Consider the following 10,079-nt stretch of genomic DNA (forward strand, 5'->3'; position numbering starts at 1 on the left):
AGCCGGAGTAGAGTCAGAACCTGACTGTCAAATCATGAACTAGGAGGATGGGACAGTGGATGCTGTGCCTCTTCAGACTCGTCCTCCTTCACCCCATGTTGTTGCAACCGAGAAGTCTTTGGATCCTCAATGATTGTTCTAGATATTTGTGTGGATAGCCCAATATGTGGGCTTTTGAACTTTTTATTTTGTAAATGGTGCTTCTGACTTTTTCTACTTCTTTAGTTGCTTGTTTAGCAACTTTATTTTGAAAAACAAAGTAGTACTTGATTTTGGTAGTCTCTTGAGTTTGTTTATATCTTGTGCTTTTTCATAATATGTTTGTCTGCACCTGCCTGGTACCTTTTCAGGTTTTGCGGGGGTGTTGGAGTCCTGTCGACCTCTTTCGATTGCCTTTGTATTTTATACTTGTGGCTCGATTCTTTGAGGTTGAGTATGCTTGGATCCAACTTGTGTGTCGGCTTCCTCACCTTGGCCCAAAGTTATTTCTAGTAATCCGTTTTGTTTGGACCTTCATGAGGTCTCTGTTAGGATTTACCTTTTATAACGTTTAGGTTTTCGGGAGGCCGACTTCGTCGTGTTAGTCCTTTCTAAGTTACTTTTGGTAATCCTCTTTTTAGACTTTTAGCAGGTCTCTTTTAGGGATTACTTTTGTAACTTGTTCGAGGGAGACTGACTTCATCTCGTCGGTCTCTTCTAAGTTACTTCTAATAATCCTCTTTCTTGGACCTCTGTCAGGTCTCTGTCAGGGATTACTTCTGTAACTTGTTCGTGGAAGGCCATTTCATCATGTCGGTCTCTTCTAAGTTATTTCTAGTAATCCTCTTTCTTGGACCTTTGTCAGGTCTCTTTCAGGGATTATTTTTATAACTTGTTCGTGGGAGGCCGACTTCATCATGTCGGTCTCTTCTAAGTTATTTCTAGTAATCCTTTTTTTTAGGGCTGGCCAGGCCTCTTTCCAAGGATTGACTTTTTATAACTTTGGTTAGTGTAGTCGACTGGTCTGACTTCTTTACGTCGGCCTGTCTTTTAAGTTATTTTTAGCAACCCATTTTGTTAAGACCTCGTCAGGTCCTTTCTATAGATCACTTTCGATAACTTCTTACATTATTTTGTTTTGTCGCTTTTTCATCTTTGTCGATTTTGTCGAAGTTAGGTTTGATCCTGGTTTGGTCGACCTTTTGATGAATTTTGGTTTTCACCTCCTTTGGTCTTTTATCATGGTTGAACAGTGAATTTAATCTTCACTTTTTGCCAATCTCATAGCTTTGTAATCCGGCAATGAATTATTAGCGTTTCAGACTAATGCGTCTTGGGAGTTTGTAGAAAATCTAAAAAAAATTATCCAAAGAAAATGAAGATATATACATGTAGGAGTTTTTATCTCTGAGTCGAGTGATTTATGGATCTTGGCTTGGTGCCTCGTTAAAAAACCTTTTTAGGAAAAAGAGTGCACCTTATCCTAAGATCTCAATTACCTTTTAACTATAGTATCTCCTTAGGTTGCAGGTGTGCCAAGATCTTGGCAGTTCTCGCCCGTCGAGTTCAGATACTTTGTAGTAGCCTTTTTCCAGTAATTCTACGACTCGGTAGGGTCCCTTCCAGTTAGCTGCTAGCTTTCCCTCTCCCGGTCGACTTATTCCGATATCATTTCGGATTAGGATAAGATCATTGTTGGCGAAGCTTCTTTGCACTACCCTTCGATTGTACCTTAAGGCCATGCGACTTTTAGCACTTCTTCCCTGATCTAGGCTCTTTCTCGAATTTCTGGAAGTAAGCCGAGTTTTTCCCTTTGAAGCTGGGAGTTGACTTTGTCGCTGTAGAGAATTGCTCTGGGAGATCTTTCTTCGACCTCTACTGGTATCATTGCCTCCATTCCATAAGCTAGTCGGAAGGGTGATTCCTTTGTGATGGAATGTGGAGTTGTCCTATATGCCCATAGGACTTGTGGAAGCTCTTCAGCCCAGGCTCCTTTTGCATCCTGTAGCCTTCGTTTTAACCCAGCTAGTATGACTTTATTGGCAGCTTCTGCTTGTCCATTAGCCTGCGGGTGTTCTACGGAGGTGAATTGATGTTTTATTCTTAAGTCAGCCACTAATTTCCTAAAGCCTGCGTCGGTGAATTAGGTGCCATTGTCTGTGGTTATGGAGTGGGGCACCCCAAACCTTCTGCCTCGATCCACTTTGTGAAATAATCCACCCCTACAATGAGGAATTTTACCTGTCCCGGTCCTTGGGAGAAAGGGCCGAGGAGGTCCAGTCCCCACTTTGCAAATGGCCAAGGTGAGGTTATGCTAATGAGTTCCTCTGGTGGGGCGTTGTGGAAGTTAGCATGTTTTTGACACTGTGGGCATGTTTTCACGAATTCGGCCACTTCTTTCTGCAAGGTCGGCCAAAAGAATCCAACTCGGAGTACCTTTTTGAAGAGGGCTTGTGCTCTGAGATGATTACCGCACTCGCCACTATGTATTTCTTCCAATACCTTTTTTGTGTTAGGGGTTGGTACACATTTTAGTAGAGGTGTCGAGATTCCTCTTTTGTACAGGATGTCATTTATGATGGTGTAATACTGTGCCTCCCGCTTCAATCTTTTTGCTTCATTTTCATCTGTAGGGAGTGTTTCTAATCTAAGGTAGCGGATTATGGGAGTCATCCATCCTTGGTCCTGACCTGTTATGGCTAAGATTTTTTCTTCTTCCGTGATTGACGGGTTTTGGAGCGTTTCTTGGAATGTTACCCCCTGGTTTGGTGCTGGCTAGTTTTGAGAGTGCATCTGTGATGCCAGGGCATCTAGGCCAGTTTCACTGACCTTTTTTTTACTATTTTAAGGTAGTTTCATGCATTTTCTTAGTGAATAAGGCAAGTTTTGGATGAAAATACACTTACACCTTGATTCAAGAAACTATTGTGAATTTCACATGATTTCATGAGGATTTTGCTAGAATTGAATGATAAATTGATGATGCATAATCTCATGACTTTGGCTAGAGCTTTGATGCACTTTATTTGCTTGATTTCAAGATAAAGGAAGAAGGGAAAAACAACGTTAGTACTCAAGTTAATCTAGTTAACGTGACCACTAACGTGGAATGGTAAATAGCTTGCAACGTTAAGGAGAAAAGTGATCACCAATAACGCCCGCGAAGCCATCCTAAGCCCACGTTAATTGCCACGTTAACTAGGTTAACGTGGTAGTTAACGTGGAGACAAAAGAAAGCTCCAACGTTAGTGGTAAACGTGAACACCACTAACGTTTCAAGAATTGGCAATGAGCCACGTTAAGAGTCACGTTAACTTAGTTAACGTGAACTCTAATGTGGAAGAGAGGAACAATGCCAACGTTAGTGACACTCACCTTTGCCACTAACGTTGGAAGATGGCATTACTACCACGTTAGTGGCCACGTTAACTTAGTTAACGTGAGCTCTAACGTGGAGAGTAGGGGCACTTTGAGCGTTAGTGACAAGGGTAAGTGTCATTAACGCTCTCGAAGGTGTGGTATAACCACATTAAGAGCCACGTTAGTTATACTAACATGAACTATAACGTAGGGATAAAGGGTTATAAACCAACGTTATTGGGAAAGGTGAGTCCCAATAACGCTAGCGAAGATTTACAAGGAAGTGCCACTAACTTTGGTGTTAACGTAGGCTATATGGGGTTGGAACGTTACTGAAAATTGTGATTGCCACTAACGTTCTCGAACCCACAATGTCACTTAACGTTAACTTCACTAACGCCCATGCCTAATTCATACTTCTCTGCAAGCTGGGCCCACTAAAGATTGTAACTGCTTCAACTCAAGATCCAAAGCCCACATCCAAGACTTGAATAACTCACTAGAAGATCAAGAGGAGTAGTATATATAGGAGTAGTTTTGAACTATAGAGAAGCTTGGCACTTTGGAGAACTACTCTCTATACATTTACTTTTCTGCACTTTTAGCTGGGATGTATTCTTTTCTGCCATTTTCCATTTCTAGAGCTATGAACAACTAAACCCCTTTCATTGGGTTAGGGAGCTCTGTTGTAATTTGATGGATCAATTATAATTTTCATTCTCTTCTTCTTTCTTCTCTTTTGATTTACTAGAAAGCATTCGATCTTAATTCAATTGGTTAGTTATCTTGGAAAAGAAACTCTCCATAATTGGATCTCCTCTGAGCCTTGGAAAAGGGATGAGGAGATCATGCTAGAAATGCTTTCTCATGTTGGACCAAATTGGGGTCTGGGCGGATATAGTGACATGTAATCGTCCCAACACTTTGATTTGGAAATACATGTGGTATAATCAGTGACCATACTTCATCCCTTCCCATGAGCAATTAAATCAAGGAATTGGGCAATTGTTCAAGCTTCGGGAGATTGGATTACCAAGGAATTGGAATCTAATCACCTAAGATTGCCAAGGAGATCAATACATGCATTGATTGAGGAAGAGATGAAAATGAACTTGATCCGGAGAATACAACATCTCCTGAGCCCAATGAATTCCCCATTTCTGATCTTACCCATTCTCTTTATTTTCTGTCATTTATTTTCATGCTCATTACCCCAAATCCCCATTTAAGATTCTGCACTTTAATTTCTGGTATTTACTTTTCTGTCATTTAATTTTCTGCAATTCTCAAACTACACTCTGTTTAGCTCAACTAGCATACTCTTCCAACTAAAGTTGCTTGACCAATCAATCCCTGTGGGATTCGACCTCACTCTATTGTGAGTTTTTACTTGATGAAAAAATTTGGTATACTTGCCGAAGGGAAATTTGTTGAGAGACAAGTTTTCATGCATCAAGTTTATGGCACCGTTGCCGGGGATTAATTGTGATTAACAAATTACCGGTTGATTGATTTACTAGATTAGACATTTTTATTTTGTTTTTGTTTTCTTTTGTTTCTTTATTTTCTTTTGCTAATTAACTGTTTGTGATATTGCCTCACTGGGAATTTCCTCCTCTGTGACAATGGAGATTCCAATTTCTTTTGGTGAATATTGTTTGAGACAGAGCTTTTTGCAGGAAAGAAAAGAGCATCCATCATATGGTAGTCAATCAAATTTCATGGAAAAATCTCCACCACCAACAGAATGATCCACTTTACTATGCTCATGGTGGGTGGGAGTATCAAGAACATGAAATAGGGTACTTTCCAGAGCCACAAAATGGTCCATATTCATTGGGCTCAGGAGATGTTGTATTCTCCGGATCAAGTTCATTTTCATCTCTTCCTCAATCAATGCATCTATTGATCTCCTTGGCAATCTTAGGTGATTAGATTCCAATTCCTTGGTAATCCAATCTCTCTAAGCTTGAACAATTGCCCAATTCCTTGATTTAATTGCTCATGGGAAGAGATGAAGTATGGTCACTGATTATACCACATGTATTTCCAAATCAAAGTGTTGGGAGGATTACATGTCACTATATCCACCTAGACCCCAATTTGGTCCAACATGAGAAATTATTTCTAGTATGATCTCCTCATCCCTTTTCCAAGGCTCAGAGGAGATCCAATTATGGAGAGTTTCTTTTCCAAGACAACTAACCAATTGAATTAAGATCGAAAGCTTTCTAGTAAATCAAAAGAGAAGAAAGAAAAAGAGAATGAAAACTATAACTGATCCATCAAATTACAACAGAGCTCCCTAACCCAATGAAAGGGGTTTAGTTGTTCATAGTTCTAGAAATGGAAAATGGCAGAAAAGAATACATCCCAGCTAAAAGTGCAGAAAAGTAAATGTATAGAGAGTAGTTCTCCAAAGTGCCCAGCTTCTTAATGGCAACCCCCCGGTTCTGCATAATGGATTTTACTTCCACTTGGAAAGTACTCGTGTCCTTAGATTCTTCCAAGAGCATTGCCAGTAGGTTCTCTATCCTTGATAGCTTATCCTCGAGGGGAGGGTGTGCAGCTGGGTTGGAATTTGGAGGTTGAGGGTGGCTATTTTGTGAATAGAATTGGTTGTTTTGTAGTTGTATATTCTGAGAGTAGTATGACTCTTGTGGGTAATGATATGGATTTTGTGGATCGTGAGATTGTGTGTAATGCAATGAATTGTGTGAGTGGTGAGATGAATTATATGGATGTGGGAAGGAATTTTGTGTTGAGGCATATCCAAGTGATGAAGGGTTTTGATGCGGAAAGCTAGGAGGTGAGGTTGTATAATTGAGAGGTGATGGCTCTTGATGAATGGGGTATGAATGAGTGAAATCTCTTTGATTTTGATCTTTCCAGCCACAACTTGAGTAGTGATCAATTTCACCATAATATGGACCATTTTGTGGCTTTGGAAAGTACCCCATTTCATGTTCTTGATACTCCCACCCACCATGAGCATAGTAAAGTGGATCATTCTGTGTTGGTGGAGAGTTTTCCATGAAATTTGATTGACTGCCATATGATGGATGCTCCTTTCTTTCCTGCAAAAAGCTCTATCTCAAACAATAATCACCAAAAGAAATTGGAATCTCCATTGTCACAGATGAGGAAATTCCCAGTGAGGCAATATCACAAACAGTTAATTAGCAAAAGAAAATAAAGAAACAAAAGAAAACAAAAACAAAAGAAAAGTGTCTAATCTAGTAAATCAATCAGCTCGGGCGTTTTGTTCTCGAGGTATGTGGCGGTGATAAACATCATTTGTAGGGTTTATCTTGTATTGATTTTTCGGGATTTTATCACCTTTTACCCACATTTATTCAATGAAATAGCATGTTTTTGTATATTCTCCCTTAATTGGGCTTAAGAGTGAAAACATGCTTTTTAGGTCTTAAAATAGCTAAATTTAATTTACCTTTGATTCCATTAGATACCTTGATATGTTTGTTAGGTAATCTCATATTTAGGAGGCAAGGATTGGATTAAGGGAATGAAGGAAAAGCATGTAAAAAAATGGAGAACTCATGAAGAAATGTAGGAATCGCAAAAGCTGTCAAGCCGACCTCTTCGCACTTAATTGACCATAACTTGAGCTACCGAGATCCAAATGATGCGGTTCTAGTTGGGTTGGAAAGCTAACATCTGGGGCTTCAAAATGATATAAGATTTGACATAGTTGCATCGTGTATAGGGGCACGCACGCTCATGGTATGCGGACGCACTGATGGTGGCACATGATCCACTTAATGCAACTCGTGGCCAGCGATTTTAGAAGCCTTGTGGGCCCAATCCAACTCATTTCTGATGCTATTTAAGCCAAGGATTGAAGAGGGATGAACAAGTTAGTTACCATTAGTTTAGTTTAGCTTAGTTTAGTAGTTAGAGTTAGTTTCTAGAGAGAGAAGCTCTCACTTCTCTCTAGGATTAGGATTAGGATTAGTTCTTAGATCTATGTTTTAATCTTTGCTTTCTTCTACTTCTACCTTTCAATTCCTTGTTGTTACATTCATTTTCCTCTATTCTTTTGTTGTAATTTCCTTTATGTTGTTCTTATACTTTGTTGTAGATCTACTTTTGTTCCTCCTATTCTCTTTCAATTCAATTACAGGTAATTCATAATAATTGTGTTCATTTGATTTGTTGTTAATTCTTTGCAATTAGTTGTTGTTAAATTTTGTTCTTGTTGTTGAATTACTATCTTTTCCTTTTATGCCTTCCAAGTGTTTGATGAAATGCTTGGAAGGATTTTAGAGTAGAATTTTATACTCTTGGCTTGGAAAGGTAACTAGGGAACTCTTGAGTTGCTAATGTCCAAGTAATTGATGATTGGGATCCATTGACTCTATTTCTCACTAATTGAATTAGTGAAGAGTTAGGACTTATAGACTAGGATTGATATATCTCATTTAACTTTCCTTTACTACTAGTTAGAGGATGACTTAATGAGATTAATCCTTGCCAATTCTCATATTGTGGTTAGTGATTAGGATAGAGATCCTTGACTACCAACCCTTGCCAAGACCTTTTTAGCCATTAGATTACTTTCTTGCCATTTATCTTTCATGCCTCTTAACCAATAACAAGACACTTCATTACAATTCCTAGGGAGAACGACCCGAGGTTCAATACTTCGGTTTATAAATTTTAGGGGTTTGTACTAGTGACAAACAACTTTTTGTATGAAAGGATTATTGCTTGGTCTAGAAACTATGCTTGCAACGAGATTTCATTAGTGAAATTCTAAACCGTCAAAAATCCACTCATCAGGAGGACTTCATATTCCCCGAGTTGTCCGAGCTATTCCCTGGTTTTGTCCAGGTACTTTTTCATCGTGGGATCTTTGGCTTGGTACCTCCCTGTTATTTGTGAAGTAACTACCTGTGAGTCACTGAAGATGATGAACTTTTGAGCTCCGACTTCCTTAGCCAGCTTCAAACCGGCCAGTAGTGCCTCATATTCGGCTTGGTTGTTTGAAGCAGGGAACCCGAAATTGAGAGAAAGTTCGATTTGGGTTCCCTGGTCGCTTTCTATGATGATGCATGCGCCGCTTCCAGTTTTGTTTGAGGAACCGTCCACATAAAGATTCCATTCTGTAGGAATTTCTGGAGTGTCTGTAAATTCTGCAATGAAGTCGGCTAGATATTGTGATTTGATGGCTATCCGAGCTTCATATTGAAGGTCGAATTTGGATGACTCGACTGCCCATTGCAAAATTCTGCCTGCTAGGTCCGTTGATGACTTACATCATTTACCCTTTTTCTTGCATAAAAAGGACCATAAAAGAGGCATAATCTCATTTGATCATTACAATTCATGCCTTAATTGATGAATATCATAGTATATTGCTTTGAAATGAGTTTGTGCTGGATTTCAAGTGGAGAAGACATCAAAAATGGAAAAGAAAACAACAAAACAAGTGGGGCGTGTGAAGCAGGCGTGCCACTTGGAATAAACGCCACAAAAGTGTATTGGCGTGGCACGCCAGAAGCTGGGCGTGGCACGCTGGTGCAACATTCCAGAGAGCAAAATTGAAGACCATCAAAAGGGCATGGCACGCCAGGAGCAGGGCATGGCACGCGAACTCATTACTAGATGAGCCATCACTATGGCGTGCCACTTTGTTTCGAAGGCGTGGCATGCCAGCCCCAGAGTTCACTTGGGCATGCCACTTGAGGACCAAGGCGTGGCACGCTAAGCCTATAAGATCCACAATTGAATGGGCGTGCCACTTGAGCAACAAGGCGTCGCACGCCAGTGAACAAGGAGACCATGCAAAAGCTAGGCGTGCCACTTGGTATCGAAGGTGTGGCACGCCGGCTCAAGAAGTCCCACTAAGGCGTGCCACTTGAGCAACAAGGCGTGGCACACCAGCTCCGAAGGAGGCCAAATTAAGCTAGGCATGCCACTTGGAATCGAAGGCATGGCACACCAGCTTAATTAACTCACTTTGGTGTGCCACTTGAACATTCAGGCGTGGCACGCCAACATCTAGGACCATGGCAAATGAAGGGCGTGACACGCTAGTCTCATAGTGTGGCACGCTGGTAGTGTTTTCCATAGAAGGAATTAAAGAGCCCACTCATGCATGCCACTTGGGAGATAAGGCGTGGCACGCCAGCAAGAAGATGAAGCAAATGAAGGGCATGACACGCCAGTCTCAGGGTGTGTGATGAGCGGATAATTTATACGCTTTTTGGCATTGTTTTTAGTATGTTTTTAGTATGTTTTAGTTAGTTTTTATTATATTTTTATTAGTTTTTAGTTAAAATTCACTTTTCTGGACCTTACTATGATTTTGTGTGGCTTTTTATGATTTCAGGTATTTTCTGGCTGAAATTGAGGGAGCTGAGCAAAAATCTGATTCAGGCTGAAAAAGGACTGCTGATGTTGTTAGATTCTGACCGCCCTTCACTCAGAATAGATTTTTTGGAGCTACAAAAGCTCAATTGGCGCGCTCTCAATTGCGTTGAAAAGTAGACATCATGGGCTTTCCAGCAATATATAATATTCCATACTTTGCCCGAGATTTGATGGCCCAAACCGGCGTTCCAAATTAGCTCAAAACTGCCCGGCGTTAAACGCCGGAACTGGCACAAGAATGGGAGTTAAACGCCCAAATTGGCACAAAAGCTGGCGTTTAACTCCAAGAAAAGTCTCTACATATGAAAGCTTCAATGCTCAGCCCAAGCACACACCAAGTGGGC

This window comes from Arachis duranensis, chromosome 9 (genome assembly GCF_000817695.3).
Source record: "Arachis duranensis cultivar V14167 chromosome 9, aradu.V14167.gnm2.J7QH, whole genome shotgun sequence".
Taxonomy (NCBI): domain Eukaryota; kingdom Viridiplantae; phylum Streptophyta; class Magnoliopsida; order Fabales; family Fabaceae; genus Arachis; species Arachis duranensis.